General features: G+C 30.3%; 1 long non-coding RNA gene across 1 annotated transcript; it reads right to left on the bottom strand.

The window, feature by feature from the left end:
* Positions 1-15,759: 15,759 nt before the first annotated feature.
* Positions 15,760-20,819, bottom strand: LOC139527375 (uncharacterized). Its single transcript, XR_011665345.1, has 4 exons — positions 20,707-20,819; positions 19,123-19,192; positions 17,925-18,001; positions 15,760-15,853 (listed from the first exon to the last, which is right to left on the bottom strand). It is a non-coding gene; the product is annotated as an uncharacterized lncRNA (long non-coding RNA).
* Positions 20,820-23,793: the final 2,974 nt, after the last annotated feature.

Here is a 23,793-nt window from a genome sequence, read left to right as displayed (position 1 = left end):
AATAGCACTCGCCTTGCAGAACAGGAGAAGAGCAAGTACCATCTGAAACATAAAAGTGTACAACTTAGAACTTTAGACTGTTATGATATAGCATTTGTTCCTCTGAAATGGTCTTATCCGATGTATAGTAAACTTGGGGAAGATGTTCATATAGCCTTAAAGATTGGATCAAAATGAATGTATGCAAATATATTAATCAGTAGATAACTGTATTGTATTTTAAGCTGCGACGGCAGCAATTGGTGATTGGATGATTGCAAATTAACTTTACTCATGTTACTGGCAACGCGCTGACAGAGCCAGTAAACGGGTATTTGCGATCTTCAAATCACCAATTGATGCCGTGGAGCTTAAAATAAATATTGTTATCTTCATTCTTATGAAACTGAGAGAAAACAACCTCAAATCATAAATTTAAAATCTGCCATACATCGTCTGCGCTTGTGTGTACATTATCATAACATCAATTGTCAATTGATGCAATGAAAATTAATGACGTTATCCTATCAAATGGAACTAAAATACTGAACTCCGAGGAAAATTCAAGACGGAAAGTCCCTTATCAAATGGCAAAATCAAATGACAAAACACATCAAACGGATGGACAACGACTGTCATATTCCTAACTTGGTACAGGCATTTTCAAATGAAGAAAATGTAGGATTGAACCTGGTTTTATAGCGCTAAACCTTTCACTTGTATGACAGTCGTATCAAATTCCATTATATATAAAACGATGTATGAACAAAACAGACATAAAAGGTCAAATAGTCACAATATGGGTATAGCAGTCATACTTGTGTCACAATCTGAAAACAAACAAATATTTAGCAAAAAGGCACCAATCAAATTTAAAACCCGCAAAGGGTTGCTAGCGAACTAGTACGAGCTTTCTAAAAACTGCTTTTTTCTTCAATGCCAATGTTATAGGTCTTATTTTGAGTTTAATGTTGGAGTATGTAAATGGATGTTGAAATATGCAAATGACTTAAGGTTAATTTTGTTCTACCAAACAGATCATATTGAAATTCTATCACGGTGTTAATGTTGAATAAAGAAAGGTTTGTGTGGAAAATTTTGATTGTACTTTCAACCGTTTCTAAATCACAGTTACCTTGTTGACAAGACTAACATCCACCCCTTTTTATTTTTGCTTATTTCTAACTTCCTCTGTGGTATGTTTTTTGACATGAAAGTAATAATTAAAAATATTTTAAATAAAACCACGGAAAGTCATGATCAATACAAATCTATTTCAAATAATTTATGCTCTTAGTAGTTCAAATGTAAAGAAACTGTATTTTTGCTCATTTTGATATGCATGCAAGGTATAAAAACTAAAGTTGATTATTTTCCTTTCTTCTTTTCACATGTTTCAGGCTGAATCGGAACCAAACAATTTATTTAATCTATTTCCCTTAGGATCAGAAAGCACTACTCAAAATGATTATTTGATGACACAAGTAAAATTGTATATGATTTGATATGGTTAACCGTTTATGCCTGTTATAAACAGGTCGGGAACTCCAGATTTTCAGATTTTGCATAGTAAAAATGTAGTAACTTCCAAAAACAGAAGGCTGGTATGGCCTTAAAATACTGACCAATCGACTCAATGAACTACGGCTACTTCGAGTTTACTATGACCCGGAAACACGTGGAATTAGTAGGAAAACTGTTAACTATTATAGTTTATGGGACTCTCATAATAGATGGTGTTGTTCTGTGAATATGTCTAATGTAAAATACATAACATAATATTCAATTTGCATGTTCAGATTAAAATAAGTATTGTTTACTGGCTTCACGATTCTATTTTCCTTTTCGCCTTGTAAAAGTAGTTGAACTGTTTTTTATACGCCTGTCAAATTTTTGACGGGACCTATTATGGTATACAATTGTCGTCTGTCCGTCAGTTTTGTTCAGTGGTTTAGGTTGATCTTGCAGTTGCGAATAAGAAATGAGTACCCTTTGAAAGGGATGGCAAAGTCCATGTTATGCTATGGCAAACCCAAAAAATATAAATTTCAATCAATATCTGAAATAAGAGGTGCATATAGAGGCATTATATTATAAAGAATTTGTGAAAGTTTTATTAAGTTTTGTTCAATGGACAAGGATGATCTTGGAGTTGCAGATAAAAGATTGGTACATCCTGCATGGCTACAATAACGGACGGAAAGACGGACGGGGCAACGATTACTATATACCCCCACGTTTCAAGTGGGTGGTATAAAAAGAACAAACAGTAGCTATATTATGTTGATACCATGAAATATTTACTTACCAAAAGCATTGTTTAGAATGAGGGATAGCTTCCTTTGTATGTAGGTCCACTTAGTCTTCTCTAGTCAATTGAAGAAATTATTAAACAAATGATTCATACGGGAGAAAATGGTCTGGTTGATCGGGCGTTGATCATAACGAAAATGGCCGTTGAATGGCTGCTCACGCTACATATGTAAATTGAAATATATTATCGCCATAATTATGATGACTTAGCTTTAACTTCCGAAATTTAAAGCGAATAAAAATCGTAAATCGCGTTAATTAAGTGGTACTGTTTTTACACAATAAAATCATCGCAATAACAAAGACGTCTTGCTGTTAGATATAACGAAATATTGCCATAAATAAGGCGACTTGTGGTATATATATAGCAAATATTGCGATAATTAAGTCTTCTTAGTGTTAAATTTAACAAATCATTGTGCTAAATAAAGTGCCTTGGTGTTAGATACAGCAAATTATTGCGATAAATAAGGCGTCATATTGCAATATACAAAACATTATCGCAATGATTATCAAATATGGTTTAGTTATAAACAATTACACAAGGCAGCTCCAGGCTTCCGTAGATATCTCTATAAGTTAATAAGATATCTCTAAAAGTTTATAAGATATCTCTTTTAGTTCATAAGATATCTCTATAAGTTAATAAGATATCTCTATAAGTTAATAAGATATCTCTAAAAGTTTATAAGATGTCTCTATTAGTTTATAAGATATCTCTATAAGTTAATAAGATATCTCTATTAATTAATAAGATATCTTATAAAGTATATAAGATACCTTACTTCTTTATAAAGATATGTTTTAAATACATACTTTATAAGATATCTTATTAATTAATAGAGATATCTTATAAACTAATAGAGATATCTTTTTAATATATAAAGATATATTATGAACAAATAGAGATATCTTATTAACTTATGGAGATATCTTATTAAGTAAATAAGATATCTCTATTATTAACTGTATAAAAAATATCTTATATAGTTAATAAGATATATTATAGATTAATAGAGATATCTTATATTTTAAATAAGATATCTTATATATTTAATAAGATATCTGTATAAACATTTTAATAAGATATCTTATTTAATATATAAGATATCTTATTTAATAAATCAGATATCTCAATTAATATATACGATATCTCATTTTGTTATTAAGATATCTCAATTAGTTTATAAGATATCTTATTTAACTAAATAAGATATCTCGAAATTGAATAAATATAATAACGGCGTGCCATAGCAATTTAGCTTACCATAGCATTTGAGCGTATAAATCGCACTTTGAAATCCTTCAAATGTTCTTAAAGAATCCCATATCAAACCATTGAAATTAAATATTAAATCTGTAAGCAAATCCGACTTACATGTATACTGCTTTACAACGTACAGGCTAAACGTCAACAATGATACAAGGAACCGCATGGTACTGAAATCAGAAACAAACCGATTTATGTAATTTAATTTAATATATAAACTTTATATCTTTATATACATGTAGTTGTAACAAAGTACTTCACAGCCAAATGTAAGGTAAATATAAAAGATTATGCTGAGCATTGTTTTCGATTGATCTAAGATTAGACTCTTTGTTACAATATTAAGAGCCATGAAAGTTGTTAAATTGATGTCTTCTTAATTAAATATATATTCTTCTATTTTAATACATGAGTGTTAAAACATTAACAGTATGTGTCCATTCGGATATCGAGGATGGACTTCAAACGCAAACTTCAATTAAGTCAATCTTGCATCAATTTTATGTCATAGTGTCCTAAATTATAACTAAGACGTTTTGTACTTTACCAAATAATTATATAAATGACATTACAAACTTTTACAGAAATGGGTTTCATTCCAAATCTTAACCAATGTCAATACAAAAGATTGTCAAAACAGATGAGATGAAAGTATCAATGAGTAAAATCATCCATAAACTGTATGATCGGAGTCGTTCTACATTACTAGACAAAAAAAATAAAACGTTAATTGCGCAGTATATAACTAAAAGTTAGTAACATGTCGGACGATATAGTTAATGTAGCCTAATTTAAGTCTTAAGTTAATACAAAAAAACTTAGTTATGCAAAAAACATTATTTTAAAACACACACGAACACTGTTATAAAATCATTTGACACAGAACTGCATAAACCTGAAATGAAAAATATTCAGCAGACAGTTTTTATTTAACAAAGTATTGACGTTTCAGTTGCGAATTAGTTCTAGTATTAGTTTCGCCTTGAATTGTATGTTATTTCTGTTTTATTATATAACTTCGGAAAACCTTGTGTGTTTCATTCTATCTTAAAATGATTGATAGTTTGATTTTATTTGTTGTAAATATGTGTTTTGTAAAACAGAACAACATTGTCAACATTTTATTTCAAACCCTTTATTTATGTAATAATGCTGTTTTTGATTGGATGAGAGACATGGTATATTTTTCCAATTAATATGTACTGATATTTGTTTTTCTTTGACGGTGTCTTTGTCATTAAGGGATATTTGCTAGCAAAAACCACAGTTGAAGGAAAATTCCATGTTTAAAAGTAACCTTATGAATTATCTTGATTCTTATCAGACAAAATTATGGTTATATTATATCTACTCCTACAACTGTTTCTAATGAAATATTTAGGATAAAAACGATCATTATTGAAATTAAATGACGTAAAAATTCCGAGAACTTTAGACGGTGTCATAAATAAAACTCAACGGAAACATTGTCAACGTCATAATTAAGGAAAAATACGATCAGTAATATTTATACAACCAATTCAGTGTATATACAAAATAAACTCATCATAGATATCAGGATTGAAATTTTATATTTACGCCAGACGCCCGTTTCGTCTTCAAAAGACTCTTCAGTGACGATCAAATAAAAAATGTTAAAAGGCCAAAATAAAGTACGAAGTTGAAGAGCTTTGTGGACCAAATATTCCTGTTTACCGTCATTTTATTATTATGAACATATCAATGATAACCCAAATCAACACAGAATTGCTGACTTCTGGGCTGGTGATACTCTCGGGGATTATAATATCAACCAGCATTGATACAGTCAAGCAAAAGATCTATATGGTACATGATTACAATAAAACTTGTGAGTCAATATGGAAACAAATAATATTCGGTGGAATTAAACAATTATATCATGCTCACAATGGGTTTTTGCCAAAATATACCGGTTTTGAGATATGATATATTTGTTTATAATTGCCTCTGTATAGTTAACTAACACCTTTCCGCTAATACTCCCGTCCGACAATTGACAGTCGAAGAGTAACTTACAAATACAGTGAATTACTATCGAATATAGGCAAGGAAAGTATTTGAGCATCTCATTATAATATTAACTCCGCTAGCAAAATCAAACAAAACAATTTGTACAAAGCTGTTTTCTGGATATAACTCCCTTGGATATTCGAAAGTCGGGGGTGTATATGTAATACTTAGTAATGGTAAGACAGGTACAAGTTTGAGCTTTCTAAAACGCTATGGACTGCTTCGCTCTATCATAATTCAAAGTAATATGTACGCATGTGGTTGTTGAGTTAGTATTTGAAATGTGACATGTTTAAGTAACGATTGATATCAAATGGATTAGCTTTAAAAGAGGGACGAAAGATACCAGAGAGACAGTCAAACTCGTAGATTGAAAATAAAACAGAAACCGCCATGGCTAAAAATAAAAAGACAAACAGACAAGTAATAGTACAAAAGACACAAAATAGAAAACTAAAGACTAAGCAACACGAATCCCACCAAAAAATGAAGGGGGATTTCATGTGTTCCGGAAGGATAAGCAAATCCTGCTTCACGTGTGGCACCCGTCGTTTTTCTTATGTTATTACAAATCAGGTATTACTAAATAGTCTAGTTCGGTAGATCACATTCGTGAAAAGGGAAGTTCCTGTATGAAGTCAACATCATAATAATATAGAAGAGTGTGCGTTATACACCCATGCTGTTTCAATTTTAAAATTACTTGTTGAAAATTAAAACATTTACAAATAGACATGACTTTTGAGGTGTGCCTCTCTGGAGGTGTGTCTTTATTGTCTGAAGTTATTAAATACAGATCAAACAGTTTTGTAAACATTGTACAGGCGAATTATTTAGCAAAAGAAATCGTGCATATTGTAGATAAGCAAAGCAAATAAACACGTATTTATAATTCATATTGCAATATTGAATTTCGGTATGAAATATATACATGATAAAACAAGCATTAATTAATGACAGTTGATCGGAACTGATATATAAATATAGTTAATGTTCCGGCTTTTTATGTATTATCCTCAGACGAGAAAAGATTCTTTATCTTTATGAACATTTGCCTTATGGGTTAAAAGTTGATCTGCAACGCCAATGTCATATGCTATATTTTATGAATATACTGATATATATATTATTTATGGAACGAGTATACACGTAACGTTTTAAAGGATTATTTCATAAATTTTGTAAAATCCCTCATAGGCAAAACATTAATTAAAATCGGCATATGTTTACAGTTGTAATCAAGAACGTACGAAAGTTCAATTAAAAAGGAAATTCCCCAATAATACTGCACTCAGAAGAAAATTAAAAAACGAAAGCCCCTAATCAAATGGCAAAAAAAAGCTCAAAAACATCAAACGAATGCATAATAACAGTCATATTCATGACTTATTACAGACATTTCCTTAAAAAAATAGAGAAGTACGGGGTTACACCCCTCACTCGTATGACAATCGCATAAAATTTCAATATATTGACAACGATGTGTGAAAAGAAAAGTAAAATATCAAAAATATCAAAATATAACTCCGAAAAAATTCAAAAGGGAAAGTCCCCAATCAAAATCAAATGATAAAACACATCAATCGATTTGACAAGAACTGTCATATTTCTGACTTGGTCAAGGCATTTTTAAATGTAGATGATGGTGGATTGAACCTGGTTTTATAGCACTAAACCTCTCACTTGCATGACAGTCGCATCAAACATGTCAAATTATTTTAGTTTTTGAGCAAAACAAACAGACACAATAGGTAGAAATGTCATTTATAGGGATACAATTGTCAACATTATTAACAAAACAAACAAACAAATATAATAACAAGTATTTAACATGGCAAAAAAAGACAATGACGGGATATATAAGAAATGAGTGACGTTACCTATGTTATATATATATAGGAAAGAAACACAAAAATGCATATAGACAAAGCATATTAGTAAAAAAGGAGACAAGAGTACAAAAGAACAGTGTCAAAAAACTTGATGTATAAGGACGGAGCCATGTTAAATTGATACCACCAAAAGCAAACTAAACAGTAAAAGTTATATTTAAATAAAAATAAAAGAAAACTATAAAAGATGATAAACTACGTCAGTACCAAGAATATATACTGCAAGATATCGTGTAACAGTAAAAGATGTTATATTTGTATTGCAATAACTGATAAATTGTGAACTATGTTAATGTATCGGTAAACAAGCTAACATGGTTATTTATATTCACCTACAATACCTTCTAATTAATGAAAGATTTTGAAAAAAAATTCAACACAATAGTTAATTAATAGTTATCCCACGATGACGCGGTGTGTCAGTGTAAGATCATCCAGATGGCCGGAGGCCAGAGGATGATCTAACACTGACACACCAAGTCTGAGTGGGATAACTATTTTACATCCCAGCTGTTTTCGATTAGACGAAAAAACATTTACAATTCATAAAATCTAGTTTAGAACGCCACACAACCATTATAATATACTTTATACATTACTATATGATTTATACCCTTTTTGACCCCCGAACACGATGAGTAGATATCAAACAATGTCAACTCGCCCCACTGGCCAATCGTCCCAACCTTTATTGCCACTTTATGAAAAAAATCGCCCCACTCTTGTTTACTGACTCGCCCCACTTTTGAAAAAGTGCAAAATCAAACTGAGCAATCACTAACAACTCACTTATTAACGAAAAGGGTTTAAACCCCACTGAATAAAGGTCTGCCAACTCGTCCCTCTTATACAAATATCTTTCTTCCTGTAAGTATGTTAAATTACTGATATTTCGTATCCAGTCGTCCTGGTGAAGTGGTTGTGTCGTGGCTTGATATGTAAAGGTCTTGAGTTCGAATCCAAGCATATACCTTGGATTTTTTCTACCTGAATTTTGATAGATAGTCTTTTCCGTATAATTGTATATTTAAATATAAGTTTTATAGTGGATTTGACATTCCCGCCAAAATGTTACAGAACAAAGGAAAGCATGCATAACAAAGAAACTCAAACTGGGGTGATCTGGTAGGGGTGCTCCCGCTCAGATCACCCCTGTTAGAAAAAAGGACCTGTGATGTAAGGTTATAGATAAAACGGATTAGAGTTCATTCATGAAATACAAACCGCTCGCCCTCCGGGATCATGATATCTTTTTCAAGAATCTACGCGTATTTGTTGTATCTATATTACGAAACGTATTAGTTCTGGTGGAGCTTTCTTGGATTTTGGTACGATCGAGAACATTATTAAATTATCTTCGAACAAGAGTTGTACAAACACAAATCATAAAAAAAACTTATTTACTTCTCCGAAAAAAGAAGGTGTACTTACAAGGAAACTTTTGTCAGTTAGGTTATCTATTCGTCTGTTTGTTGTTAAATGTTTTTTTAAAAATGGTATAAATAACATAACTATTTAAATAACATTGTTTATCTAGTCAAGGTATAACAAGGTCATAGCTCAATATTTCCAAGAAATATGTAAGTTTGAATAACTTCGAATTCCGTAGTCGAGGGGAAAAACTAGTCACGTAGGAATGTTGAAAAAATGCGTTACGTACATTTTTTATATGAGATTCAGTCAATACAAGTGAATAGTGAAAAATAATAATATTATACAATTAATGACTTTTGATTATGTTGTTGAAATGATTTATAAACCCCAGATATATTAACAGCCTGAAGTGAATGTAATATCTGAAATCAAAAGTAAAGAATCGTTTTATTATATGACTTTTTATCAATTTTCTAGTTTTTGCACAAGATTCTATAAAAATTGCTCCTTGTTTTCATACTTAAAATATCATTTTTTACGCAGTTGCTAATTTTTTAAAGTTGAAAAGGTGAGTAAAGATCACTAAAACGATACACCAAATGCAAGAAGAAGAAAAAATAACCTGAAAGCTAGAAGCAAAACGAGGGATACATTGCAAGACGTCATCAACCTTCTCTAACAGCAGTGTATGTTAATAAATAAATTTCAATCATTTGGTTTTTATTTGGTTTTCTTTTGAAATACCAGATAACAGTTGGTCTAGATCTTTAATGCTTTAATGGAATGTGCAAATTTCGAGAATAAAATGTGATTCATATGTTAGATTTTTCAACTTTATACAGAAAATAAGATGTTTTAGCACATTTACTTATGTGTTTTACACACAAAAAAAAACATAATACGTCTGTTTCATTCAATTTGTTTCCAACTTTGACAAAAAGGGGACAACTCAAATGTAAGGAGAGATAATTCAGATGAAATTACTTTTACAATTAAATGTGTGAGGAATTTGTACCATTTGTTATTCTTTTTCTCAGCATATTATTAGAGCTATTTTCCATATATATTATACAGTTGTATTGAGCAGTCGCATATACAATTCGGACATTAACATTGCCATAAAAACGAGATGTCTGGCTAGCCACAAGTCCAGGTAAACCTGCCATTTCTAAAATTGTCCTGTACCGTGTGAGGAAAATGGATGTTGGTATCATATAGTTTGTTTCTATGTGTGCTGCATTGTTTTTGTTTTTGTTGCATTTCAGTGTTTCTGTTGTTTCGTTGTTTTACTCTTATAGTTGATGTATTTCCCTAGTTTTCGTTTGAAACCAAGATTTGTTTCACACAGTCGATTAGCGACTTTTGAACAGCGGTATAATATAATCTTTATCCCTATAAAATAGAAACTTTATAGACAATTCACATAAGCAAACAATAAGGAAAAACAAAAGAAATAAGGGCTATAGCAAAACTAGACAATGGCTGAATGTATTTATAAATATAGAGCCATTGCCAAACGAGTCAAACGGCTGTAAAAACACTCGTTCCGTCAGTTATTTTAGTCCAGCGGATATCAGAATAATTGATCACTTTATGGTAAAAGCATGAAACTTGGCATAGTGAAGGATTAAGGGGTATAGAAAAAAATCAGATATGGAGCTACGAAAAAAAATCCAATATGGCCGCCAATTTCTCCTTGATTAATAAAGGCAACAGTAGTATACCGCTGTTCAAAACTCATAAATCAATGGACAAAAAACAAAATCGGGGTAACAAACTAAAACCGAGGGAAACGCATTAAATATAAGAGGAGAACAACGACACAACACTGAAATGTAACACACACAGAAACGGACCAAGCATCAGACAAAATTCCACGAGAATAACAAATATAACATCAAAACCAAATACATGAATTTGGGATAGACAAGTACCGTGACACGTCTTATCGCAATGTAAATTTACACTCAAAAATAAGAGAAAACAAACGACGCAACGTCAAAATGTACCACACACAGAAACGAACAATAATATAAAAATTGCCATCTTCCTGACTTGGTAAAGGACATTTTTAAAAGGGAAAAAATGGTGGGTTGCACCTGGTTTTGAGGCATGCCAAACCTCGCACTTTAATGGCCATGTTAAATATAACATTGAAATGACAACATAATATTACAGGACTACAATCCAAATAAATAGGAGAACATATTAGACAAAGAAACACATGATTAATGCTATTGCAAACAGTAAGTTTTATCAAATGAATATAAAAGAGAACTGAAGTATTAACTAATTACAGAAAACTAAACCCGAATACATAATGCTAAGACCAACACAGAATAGACACACCCGACTCAGTCCAGGCCTCAACGCAATAAATCATAAAAATGACGTCACATACGATGGCGAAAAGGCACAAAAATTACGTCACATTTGAATTTATGATATTTCTGAAACAGCACAAAAATTACGTCACATATGAAAAATTATAATTTGAAAAGTAAGATAGAATTAGGATTGATTTAAGAATATATTAGAACTAAATACTGATATTACATTTGAACACAATGCATATTGCAATAATTATTAATAGCAATAAACCATAATATATATATATGTCCAGTATTTTATGAATCCAACTTCAAACGTAAATTATAGTTCAGATTACGTTGAACAAAATGAAATGAAATAAATGAAGGCGGTGATTAATTTTTCTTTCCATCACACATAAATATAATAAAAAAAAGGCGTCAAAACATTTGACAAAATCCGATGAAAATTACAAATATAACATTAAACATTTAAACTAAATACATGAATTTGGGATAGACAAGTACCGTAACACGTCTTAAAGTAATGCGAATTCACATTCGGCAAAACAGTCACAATCGGGAATAAGTCACGTTTGGTAATTAAAAGATTAGACGATAACATGACAAACCACAATCTATCATGTGGTAAAAATATCCTTACTTAGTTTGGTTAAAGACATATCGTACGGATCCACCAATTCGTGATGGTGTCCATAAAATTTACGGAGTGTCAATTTTAATCTGTCCTCCTCATAACTTTGTTGGAGCAGTTTCTGCGTAAGGAGCACACTCCTGTATATGAAGACTGTATAGTGTGAACAAGCACGTGAATAACGTATCAATTGTGATACGTAAACACCATACGAAGGGGCAGAGGGTATGTTACTGCTGAAAAATGGGAAATTGATAATTGGTAAGTTGAAATCGTCCCGTTTATCATAGATTTTCGTGTGAAGTCGTCCATCTACGTCAATATTGAGGAAAAGATCAAGGTACATTGTATGAAGCAGTCCTTCTAATATCAGTAGTATCCTTAATTTCAAGTTCACTGGGATAAATGAGATCTAAGTATTGGCTGAAGTATGGGTTATTCAATGATAGAACATCATCAATATATCGGAAAGTAAAATTAAAGAATTTCGCAAGGTGCTTTTTCTTTTTGTCTTTTAGAAGGTTCTGAATAAATTCTGCTTCATACGAGTACAAAAACAAATCAGGGGTGCACAAATAGTACCCATTGGAATACCGACTGTCTGTTGTAATATAAGTCCTCCAAACTCAACAAATATATTGTCGATCAAAAAGTCCAGCATTTTGATAATATCATCTTCAGTATATTTTCTGGAAGATTCAGTGTGATTTTTCACAAAATATCAATTATTGTAACCCAAAACAAGAAATTTGTATCCACGATTCATTAAGATTTTTTTTTTTCAAATCAAATAAGCAATTTGTTGCTGAATTTATTTATTTTTCAAAAAAACATCAACTTAAAAAATGGCCTACTTACTTTTCAGATTTTGACACCAAATAATTATTCTTTATTCCGTATGTTTTATCGTCTGTTTGGTATTTCTAAAGACGTCATACAAAGTTACACATCTACCAAGAAATTATATGTACCATAACATACAACACTTGTACCAAGAAAAGCATTATATTTAAAAATATAAAAATTTATGTATCTACCGATTGACATACTACTTATTATTTCAACAAATTGGTTTTTAGATAACAAGGAAACATTATTTTACCTACCGTAATTCGGTCAAAAGAAAAAAGGTCAAGCTGATTATAAGGAAACATAATAAATATTTTATTAGTAGGTACTGAAATTCATAAACATTGATTTACAACATAAAAAAGGAGGAAATAGTAATATTCTTAGACGTCTATCAGACGGACAAACATTTGAAACCATTTTATGACAAAATAAACTCTAAGAAATTGAGCAAAAAATAATGATCATAAAACATAGACAGAATTGTAATAAACGACTCAAGGGATGCCTGTTTATTTTCTGTAGATAACAGTATATTTAACTGTAACAGAACATGATGAAGGTTTTACTGGTGTAGCCCCAGTATAGCATTGTACAAATAACTTTATAAAACACCAGTAGCATTCTTGAAGATCGACTTTATATATGTCGAATAATGTTTTTCGTCTGCTGCTCTAACTCATTGCTACAACAGTTGAAAAGAATAGTTGTGTTCGTAGAATTCTACATGATTCTATTATACATGTTATAGTCGCATCTGCAGTGCATCAAAATGTCTGTTGCAGTTATTTTGCGCTCTATCAATGAACGGACAAACAAAACAGAATTTTGAGTGCATATATTATTGATATATTCAAATCAATTTTTTTAAAACTGACATGAATCCATTTAAAACTTTTCTAACCTGTACATGTAAATGAACATATTAAAAGTATAACATTACTATAATACGAGGAAAAGTGATTGGTGTGTGTATATTGTGGCTAAAGATACTGCTACATTGTAGGTCATCACATCATGTTGAATTAAAAAAGAGGGACGAACGATACCAGAGGGACAGTAAAAATCATAAATCAAAAATATTTTTAAATTTTTATTTCCATTTTTCGATTTCTTAAATGGTTCTAGACAGTCGTTTTCAATTGTAATGTTTACTGTAGTTATTATTTATAAACTAATTTCATCTTATGCCAAAGCGAAAATGTTAATTGATGTAATTACGGGGCGCTGAATTGGACTCTTGTGGTTTTGTACTCGAAATTCCATTTTGGACGGACAAAAGTTTTGTTCAACAAAAATGAGTTCAGTTTAACAAAATTTGTAGCATACTACAAATTTAAAATTTTGGTATACAAAAATACATGAAATTACATGACAAAAAGACACGATTTACAATAAAAGTAACGTTCATATTAAGTTTGATTATCGTAATTTAAAATAAACAAGATTTATATTCCAGTAGGTCATTTTATGACTTTTATTTAAAAACAATTAAGAGTCATTCTCTGTAAAAACCAAAGATATTCAAGGGACTGTTTACACCAATGTCACAGATTTTCGATATCTTTTCAATATTAAGCCCATATGATGCCCTGATAACAAAAATAACTTTCATTTTTGTTTTTGGGGTTTCTGTTGCTATGGTTACAGGTCCCATATATATAAGCCCAGAAACAGAGTAGCAAAATCTCAAAATGCATCATTTTTCAACTTTCATTATTTTTAACAAATATACATTTTTAGCCTAAATCATAGGTATACTGAACAAGTAAAGGTCTGAAATAACACATTAAAGTAAACAGACATTGTCTTGAACCAATTCAAAACATTAAAACTTGTATCTGAAAAGTGCTGATTTTGCATTTTTTCAAACTGCTGAAAAGGCATTTTTTAGTGAATTTCAAAATGATTTTATTTTTTATCCCAACGTCAGTTATATTTGTTATGCCCCCAAAATGATCTTCATATATCACTCTTTCACCAAGAAAAAAATTGGCTGTGTGTTTTTTGTTGTTTAAAAAAAAAAATTGTTCAAAATTTTCTGAAATTTGGCAAAACTTGAAATTGCATTGTGCAGATTAAAAGAAAGTAAGTGGTTATATTCGTCAATTTCAAAATTTTTCTTATTTAACTTTGTAAAACCATACTAATAAGGAATTGTTTTGATACACAACTTATATTATTCAAAATGAATATCAATAACAGTTGCTATGGAAACACATTACAAAGAACATTGCAGTTGGCTTCAGACCACAATTAATTCCCTTTTTCAATGGCCTTTGAATATAGTTCCCAATTATTATATGGGGTATTTCTTTCTAAGTATTCTGGCTACTGTTTTCTTTGAAATGTTTAATATTTAATTGGTCCTATCAGTTGCATATATATATTGAAAAAGTAAAACATTTGAAAAAAACAAATTGTTTAAAGTGAAAGTAGTGATTTGGTCACAATGAAAGTAAGGTAAAATTCACAATGGAAAATCCCTTATCAAATGGCAAAATCAAAAGCTAAAACATGTCAAAAGAATGAATAACAGCTCTCATATTCCTGAGTTGGTACAGACCTTTTTTTAATGTAGAAAATGGTGGATTATACCTGGTTTATAGCTAGTTAAACCACTCACTTGTATAACAGTTGGATACATTTCTAGAGGTTACAGGTAAAACATGCAACTTGAGATGCGACTATGACAAAATAATTGGCATTAACAAAAGAGATTAACAGAAAACTTGAAATCAGTTTTATTTTGCAGCTAGATGTCACATAATATTTATTCTCAGATATGTCTGGAAGCATCTGATAAACTTGATTATACAACATGGTCTGTGTCTAGAATGACAGTATTTTTTTGTGGTGCTAAGATTCAGCCTTTTTCAATGAATCAACAAAAGAACAAAATGAACCTTTTGGTAATGCTTGAGGTTTCTGTTCCTGGTTATTAGAACTCAATTACATTGTCAGTAAATGAAGGACATCTTCTGTATTTTGTGGAAAAACAGTTGTAATAATGTTCTTCATTATTTCAAGTAATCTACTAGTATTACAATAAACAGATTTGGAACTTTTAGAATATATATTCTTGGAACTCATTTCTTCTTCTGAAAAACACCTCATTCTAACTGCTTGTAATACTCATTAACATGGTGAAATTCATAATCTGGAAACTGCTGGATTATTTCTAAATAAAAGAAAGTATTTTATTTTAAAAACTTAATCAAATATTAGATATAAGCAATTTTTACTAGTTTAAATAATTTTTTCCTAATGATTGATGCTTACACAAAATTCAAAAGATGGTTTTGTGTCTTTCATGGTTAACTTTTGAGTGCATTATTTATGCACATTTTATACATCATTTACAGGACTATTATGGCATACTGTTGTCCGTTTGTCTATCCGTCATCAACATGTCAGACATGAACTCAATAAACTGCTGCGCCATGAGTGTATGATACGCCCTTTGTCTTAAGTGTAAGTTTTATGCAATAATCATCAACACTTTCTGAGATACAGCGCGACAGGTGCAAAATAACCCTTTTATACCAGAAAACTCAATAACTCTAAAATATAAACATTTTGAATCATCACCAAAAAGTAAACAGATCTGTAGATTAACATAACTAAGAAGTTTGTACAGTTTTAAGCAATCATCATAAATCATTTTTGAGATACGGCGGGACATGTGAAAAAAAACACACCCCTTTTTTAGTTACAAAGTCCTGTAACTCAAAAAGGTTTAATCTTATTTTTACCAAAACGTATACAGATCATTTTGACCATTATAAGTAACAACTACATTATGTTTCATGAAATTTGGAAAAGTCCTCCTAATGTTATGGTGCGATATGTTTACGCTGGACAGATAGACGGAGGACATTTGTATACCATAATAGGTCTTGGGCATATAATTTCTTTTTAACCAATTTGCATAGCCAGAACCAGGCTTAATACAGCTCTGAATTTGGATTGTGATTAAACATTTGACAATTAAGCTAAAATGGTTCAATATCCAAACTCTAAATAGATTCAACATGTCAAAGAACCCCAAGATTTCAATTTTTGTTGAAATCAAACAAAGTTAAATTTTGAAACTTGATGTGGACCAACTTGAAAACTGGGCCCATAATCAAAAATCTAAACACATGTTTAGATTCAGCATATATAAGAACCCCAAGAATTCAATATTTGTTAAAATCAAACTAAGTTTAATTTTGGACCCTTTGGAACTTAATGTAGACCAATTTGAAAATGGGACCCAAAATCAAAAATCTAAATACACAGTTTGATTGAGCATATCAAAGAACCCCAGGAATTCAATGGTTTGATGAAATTAAACAGTTTTGGAACCTTTAAACCTCAATATGGACAAATTTGATAACAGGGCCCAAAAATCACAATACATGGTTAAATTCAGCATGAACCCCTTACATTATTTTTTTGTAAAAATCAAACGAAGTCTAATTTTTGACACTTTGGACCTTAATGTAGACCTATTTTAAAACGGGACCCAAAATTAAAAATTAAATATACAGTTAAATTGGGCTTATCAATTAATCTCAAGAATTAAATTTTTGATAAAATCAAACTAAGTTTAATTTTAGACCCTTGGTACCTTATTAGTGTAGATCAATTTGAAAACGGGACCCACTATTAAAAATCTAAATAGACAGTTAGATTTGACATATCAAAGAACCCCAATAATTCAATTTTTGATAAAATCAAACAAAGTTAAATTTTGGACCCTCAATGGACCCATTTAAAAAAAGGGACCCAAAATCCCTAAACTTAATACATGTTTAGATTCAGCACATGAAAGAAGCCCCGAAATACAAGAATAAAATCGCATTGAAATGGGTAAAAAAATAAGCAATTTATAAAAAGTTATAGAAAAGTAATGTTTCTGAGTCATGTTTCTCCCTATTGCATAGATATTTCTAATTAAAAGAAAAATTTGGCTCTAATTTTGGCCAATTGATGTTATAATCACTTGTAAGCATTAACATTTTGGTATTAAGTTTAGATTCCAAAATGTTTTTGACTGGAACTGGACAACAGATTGTTTATCAGATAAATACCCCCTTCCCCCCCCCCCCCCCCCCCCTTTGCCAAAAAAAAGGGTGATTCTATATATAGCTAGTTTGAAGGGGTTTAGTAAAACGTTTAAACACAATTTTAAAATATTGATTGAGAAACTGTTGTTGTTGATTTACAAGGCAAAACACTTTTTAATCTGTCTGTCTAAATAATACCTGTGATAAAAATTCCATGCTACTTTTAGAAGTGATGCTGTTTCATTCACTTAAATTCTTGCCTGTGTTACATCACTCTGAAAAATATAAGGTTTCTGATGACATCATGTTGAATTGCTATTTCCCCTGGTTAATTCTAAGGAATATGTCAAATAAATCTGGCTTTGAAAAGATAAAAAAAAAAATGAGGAACATTTGTAACTTACTACAATATAACTCAGTTATGGGCACATAAAATATTGACTCTGACATTTTTGAGTGATCATAGCTGACCTATACTGTTTACTTCTATGTTCTTTGATCTCTAGTAGAGATAATTTTCATTGGCAATAATTCAGCAAAAATATATTTTTATTTTTGCCAGTAATAGTTTCTAGGGGTTCAATTCTATGCAATCACTTTATGATTATTTTTTATATAACATTTGCTTTCTGTACACCTTTTCATTAACAGTCTGCATTGATAAAATTTCTTTAAAGAATAAAATTGAGAAAGGAAGATTTATAACAATGATTACACAACCTCAGGAATAATGGATGTCAGCACTTCTGATTGTGACAAATTTTACCTTTTAACTGATGAGTTATGGAACTTTGTTAATTGGAAAATATCGCTCATGTTAGATGTCTTGTTACTTGTGTTTTATATTTGTATATTGGCTGTCTTATATTGTTTATATACTCTGTATGTACTGTATATGAATTCCAAGTAGTGAGACTATAATAAAATATTGAATCTGAATCTGTCTTGATGTAAGTTAGCATTGCTCAACAATTGCATAAAATACAAAGTTGATTATAGTTCTTGGTATAAATAGAATCTTCTTTAAAGAATAATAATTATTTACACAACAATTAAATTGATTCAGCTTATATAAATGGAGAATAAAAATAAGAATCAGCAATATAAACAGCAAATAAGGTTTGTAATTTTTGTTAAAATGATTAGTTTTTCATAGACAAAAAAATTTATTATGATACAGTTAAGTATAATTTTTTAAATAAATTTAAATAGGTGCAATTTGTGAAAAGGACAAGACTCTCTAATATATATTTTTCTAGCCTACCTGTCTCTATCCGTGTTTGTGAAGACTTTGTATGACAAATATGTACCTGTATATCATAGTATTATTGCTAAACGCATGCTGAACCTTTGGTGAAGAAACAAGGATTACTTTTAAACAATATATTATTATTACCTCATTTCACCTTCAAGTACTGCATCATTGACATCTATTCTTATTTTCTTCAGAAACAAAGTACAACATGCTGGAAAAAATGATAGCAATTATTTATAAAACTACAGTTAAACATTGAAACAAGTTCTGTGTTAATCTATACATGTATTGCTGTTCAAGATTTATTACAGCTAATTTCCTAATGCTTACAAAGTAAAACTTTGATTTTCTTGCTTGCTTTGTTTGTATAATTGTTTATACAAGCTTTATAAATAAGAATGACATCTTTAAACAATTTATATTGGCATAGTTAAACCTATATATCATATTTGAATTTAATTGGGTGTTATCCTTATGAGTGTACAATATATACAAACAAAGCAAGCAGGCTAACCAAAATTTTATTCTACATGCATTAAGAAATTAGCTGTAATATTGCATACCAATTATTCATATGTTAAAGTAAAAGGTAATAAACCATACACAGATTTTATTTGCAACACAGTACTCATCTGTTTTCTATCATTATACAATTTTTTTTTCAATATATTTTTTTTGGGGAAGCCGGTTATTTACAGTTTCAAACCATTGTTAAAAGATACTCCTTATTTAGGATGTTTTAAAAACCTGATCAAATCTCAGAGATGGGGAGGAGGGATATAGAATTCACATTTAATCTTGGGGGAGGGGGTGGGGAGCTTGATATTAAATGCAAATCAAATATTTATATTCACAACAATGGTGTTATGAAAATAGGAGTTTTAAAGTTTTGACAATTTTACAGCTAAAGTACTGTTTTGAAATCAATAACAAATAATTCATAAATTGTAAAAATAATAGATTAAACCATGAACACATCATTTAAGAAGCTTAATAGGGTTTACCAAACAAAGAATAATTAATATAAGCAAATTATTGAATTAAAAAATAAATATGAACATAATAATTGGAGATACATTTTGTAAATAAGCACACATAATTGATCATAATTAAAATAGAGAATAATGGGATGCAAAAGTAAGAAGAATAACTGTGGAAAACAAAATAAGGTAATACAATCAGAGGCGGATTTAGGGGAAGCCCAGGGGGCCGCCCCCCCCCCCCTTTTTAGGAAAAAAAATAGTTGCTTGTCTAGGGAATCACTGAAGCTTGACTGAAGCGGGCCCCACTCTTAGGTCAGTCAGTGGGCCCCACTCTGGATCTGCCACTGACAAGATAGATTATAAATCTCAGAATGAAGGAAAAACATTAAAAAGAAATCAAATTACTACAGAAATCTACATTTTGATTATAAAATCATTTTCCTTAGAATTGTACAGAATAAGTATTTGTTTTAGAAAATGTGTAAAAAGTAAATAATACATAAAAATTAGAGGACCCCAATTCTTACACTCATGAAAGTCATGAAAGGAGGTACATTGTAAATTATATATCTGTTTTGAAACTAAATAAATGTTTGCATTGTCTTAGTAATTGAGAATGTTTAACAAATAATCAATGATGAATGATAATTATGAAAATCTAAATATTACATAAACTAATCCAAACTATAAAAGGGGGAAAGGGGGGGGGGCATGACAATTTCATTTTATTTTCATTACTCACATTCTTGTCTAGTTAATAAGATGAATAAAATCCTTTTCCCTCGGTCCACTACTTGCTAGTTTAAGGCTAGTTCTGTAAGGTAACGACTTGAGTCCAGAATCCTTGATGTGGTCATTATGCAGGTGGCAGTTAGGTCCGCTGCTGTATGCCCTGAGGTAATCGGTGCCCTGAGGTAATCGTAGTAATGCGTCATTGATTAAATACGCACGAAAATATAGTTCTTATTTAGATAGATCTTAATACCAAATTTTAATGTGACCAAATACCAAAGATGTCAAAAAACTTCCCAAATGATTTTATTATTTGTTTTCACCGATCATTCATTTCGTATGTACGTGTAGGGTGGGGATGGCTGGTAAAATTATAAACTTTTTTTTTTTTTTTTTTTTTATAAAAGTTCAATTAATGATCTGAAGTATTCATTCATGACAGGGTTACCTGAGGTAACCCCAATTATAACAACAAATACAACCATTAAACTCAAGTCAACTGAGGTAACTTTATATATACATCACATAAACAATACAAATCTATGAAGTCCAACATTCTATTATAAAATTAAGAAATTGTGTAATTAAAATATAAATGTATACACTAGCAAAGTATGTACTAAAAATTCTTTCATAACAGGGTAACCTGCGGTAACCCAAACAATAACAGCAAATACAACCTATTAAACTCAAGTTAATTCAGATCAGCTTTACATATACATCACATAAACAATATAATTTCAATGAATTCCTACATAACAAAAGAAGAAAGTGGTTTATTACAGCATAAATGCATATACTAACAAAGTATCTACTAAGTATTTTGTTATGACAGGGTTACCTCAGGTAACCCATAAAATAGCAACAAGTATTATCCATTGATATCAAGTTAACTAAAGTCGCTTTTCCGATATATCACATAAACAATACACATCTATGAGGCGTTCATGTAAAATAAAGAAATTGTTTGATTACAACATAAATGTTTTCGCTAGCAAACCATCTAATAAGATTCTTTATAACATGGGTACCTGAGGTAACCCCAGATATAATTACAATTATAACCCACTTAACTTAACTGAAGTAAACTGAGATCACCTTTACATGTAAATCAAATAAACAATACAACTTTCATGAAGTCCTACATTTGAAATAAAGAAGTTTGTTTATTACAATAAATGTAAACACTACCAAAGTATTACGAAGTATTCATTCACGACAGGGTTACATGAGGTAACCCCAATAATTACAATAAATACAACCCATTCAACTCAAGTTAACTCAGGTTACATTTATATAGACCTCGCATACACAATAGAAATCTACATTTTAGATTAAGAAATTGTGTCATTACAGCATAAATGCATATACCAACAAATTATCTACGAAGTATTCTTTCATAACAGAGATACCTCATGTTATTTCAAAAATAACAACAAATATAATCCATTCAAATTAAGTTAACTAAAGTCGCCTTTCCTGAATATCATATAAACAATACTTATATATGAAGTCCAAAATGATAAAGTAAATGGTTTATTAGAAGTTAAATGTCTACTCTGGAAAACTATCTACGACGTATTTTTACGTGACAGGGTTACCTCAGATAACCAAAACAATCACAACAAAGATAACCCATCTAACTCAAGTTCACTCAGGTTACCTTTAAATATATATACATCACATAAACAATACAAATCTATGAAGTCCTACATTTCAAATTAAAAAATTGTGGAATAACAATATGAATGTATACACTAGCAAAGTATTAACTAAGAATTCTTTCATAGCTGGGTTACCTGAGGTAACCAAAACAATAACAGCAAATACAACCTATTTAACTCAAGTTAATTCAGATCACCTTTACATATACATCACATAAACAATATAACTTCAAAGAATTCCTACATTAAAAATTAAGAGGTTGGTTTATTACACCATAAATGCATATACTAGCAAAGTATCTACTAAATATTCTGTCATGCACGGTTACCTCAGGTAACTCATAAAATAGAAACAAGTATTATCCATTCATATCAAGTTAACTTAAGTCGCCTTTCCAATATATCACATAAACAATACCCATCTATGAAGTCCTTCATTTAAAATAAAGAAATTGTTGGATTACAACATAAATGTTTACACTAGCAAACTATCTAAAAAGCATTCTTTATAACATCGGTACCTGAGGTAACCCCAGACATAATTACAAGTATAACCCACATAACTGAAGTTAACTGAGGTCACCTTCACATGTGCATCACATAAACAATACAACTTTCATGAAGTCCTACATTTAAAATAAAGAAGTTTGTTTATAACAATTAATGTAAACACTAGCAAAGTGTCTACGAAGGATTCATTCATTACAGGGTTACCTCAGGTAACCATTACAATAACAACAAATACAACCCATATAACTCAAGTAAACTCAGGTATCACCTTTAAATATATATGCATCACATAAACAATACAAATCTATGAAGTCCTACATTTCATATTAAAAAATTGTGGAATTACAATACAAATGTATACACTAGCAAAGTATCTACTAAGAATTCTTTCATAGCAGGGTTACCTGAGGTAACCAATACAATAACAACAAAAACAACCTATTTAACTCAAGTAAAATCATATCACCTTTACATATACATCACATAAACAATATAACTTTAATGAATTCCTACATTGAAAATGAAGAAATTGGTTTATTAGACCATAAATACATATACTAATAAAGTATCTACTAAGTATTCTGTCATGACAGGGTTACCTCAGGTAACCCATAAAATAGTAACAAGTATTATCCATTCATATCAAGTTAACTTAAGTCGCCTTTCCTAAATATCATATAAACAATACACATCTATGAAGTTCAAATTTATAAAAAAGTAAATCGTTTATCACAACTTAAATGTATATTCTGGAAAACTATCTACAAAGTATTCTTACATGACAGGATAACCTCGGGTAACCATAACAATAACATCAAATAAAAAATACAAATCTATGAAGCCCTACATTTATAAATTAAGAAATTGTGTGATTAAAATACAAATGTATACACTAGCATAGTATCTACTAATATTTTTTTCAT

Source organism: Mytilus edulis, chromosome 6 (assembly GCF_963676685.1).
Source record: "Mytilus edulis chromosome 6, xbMytEdul2.2, whole genome shotgun sequence".
Taxonomy (NCBI): Eukaryota; Metazoa; Mollusca; class Bivalvia; order Mytilida; family Mytilidae; genus Mytilus; species Mytilus edulis.
This window is presented reverse-complemented; position numbering and strand designations above follow the sequence as displayed.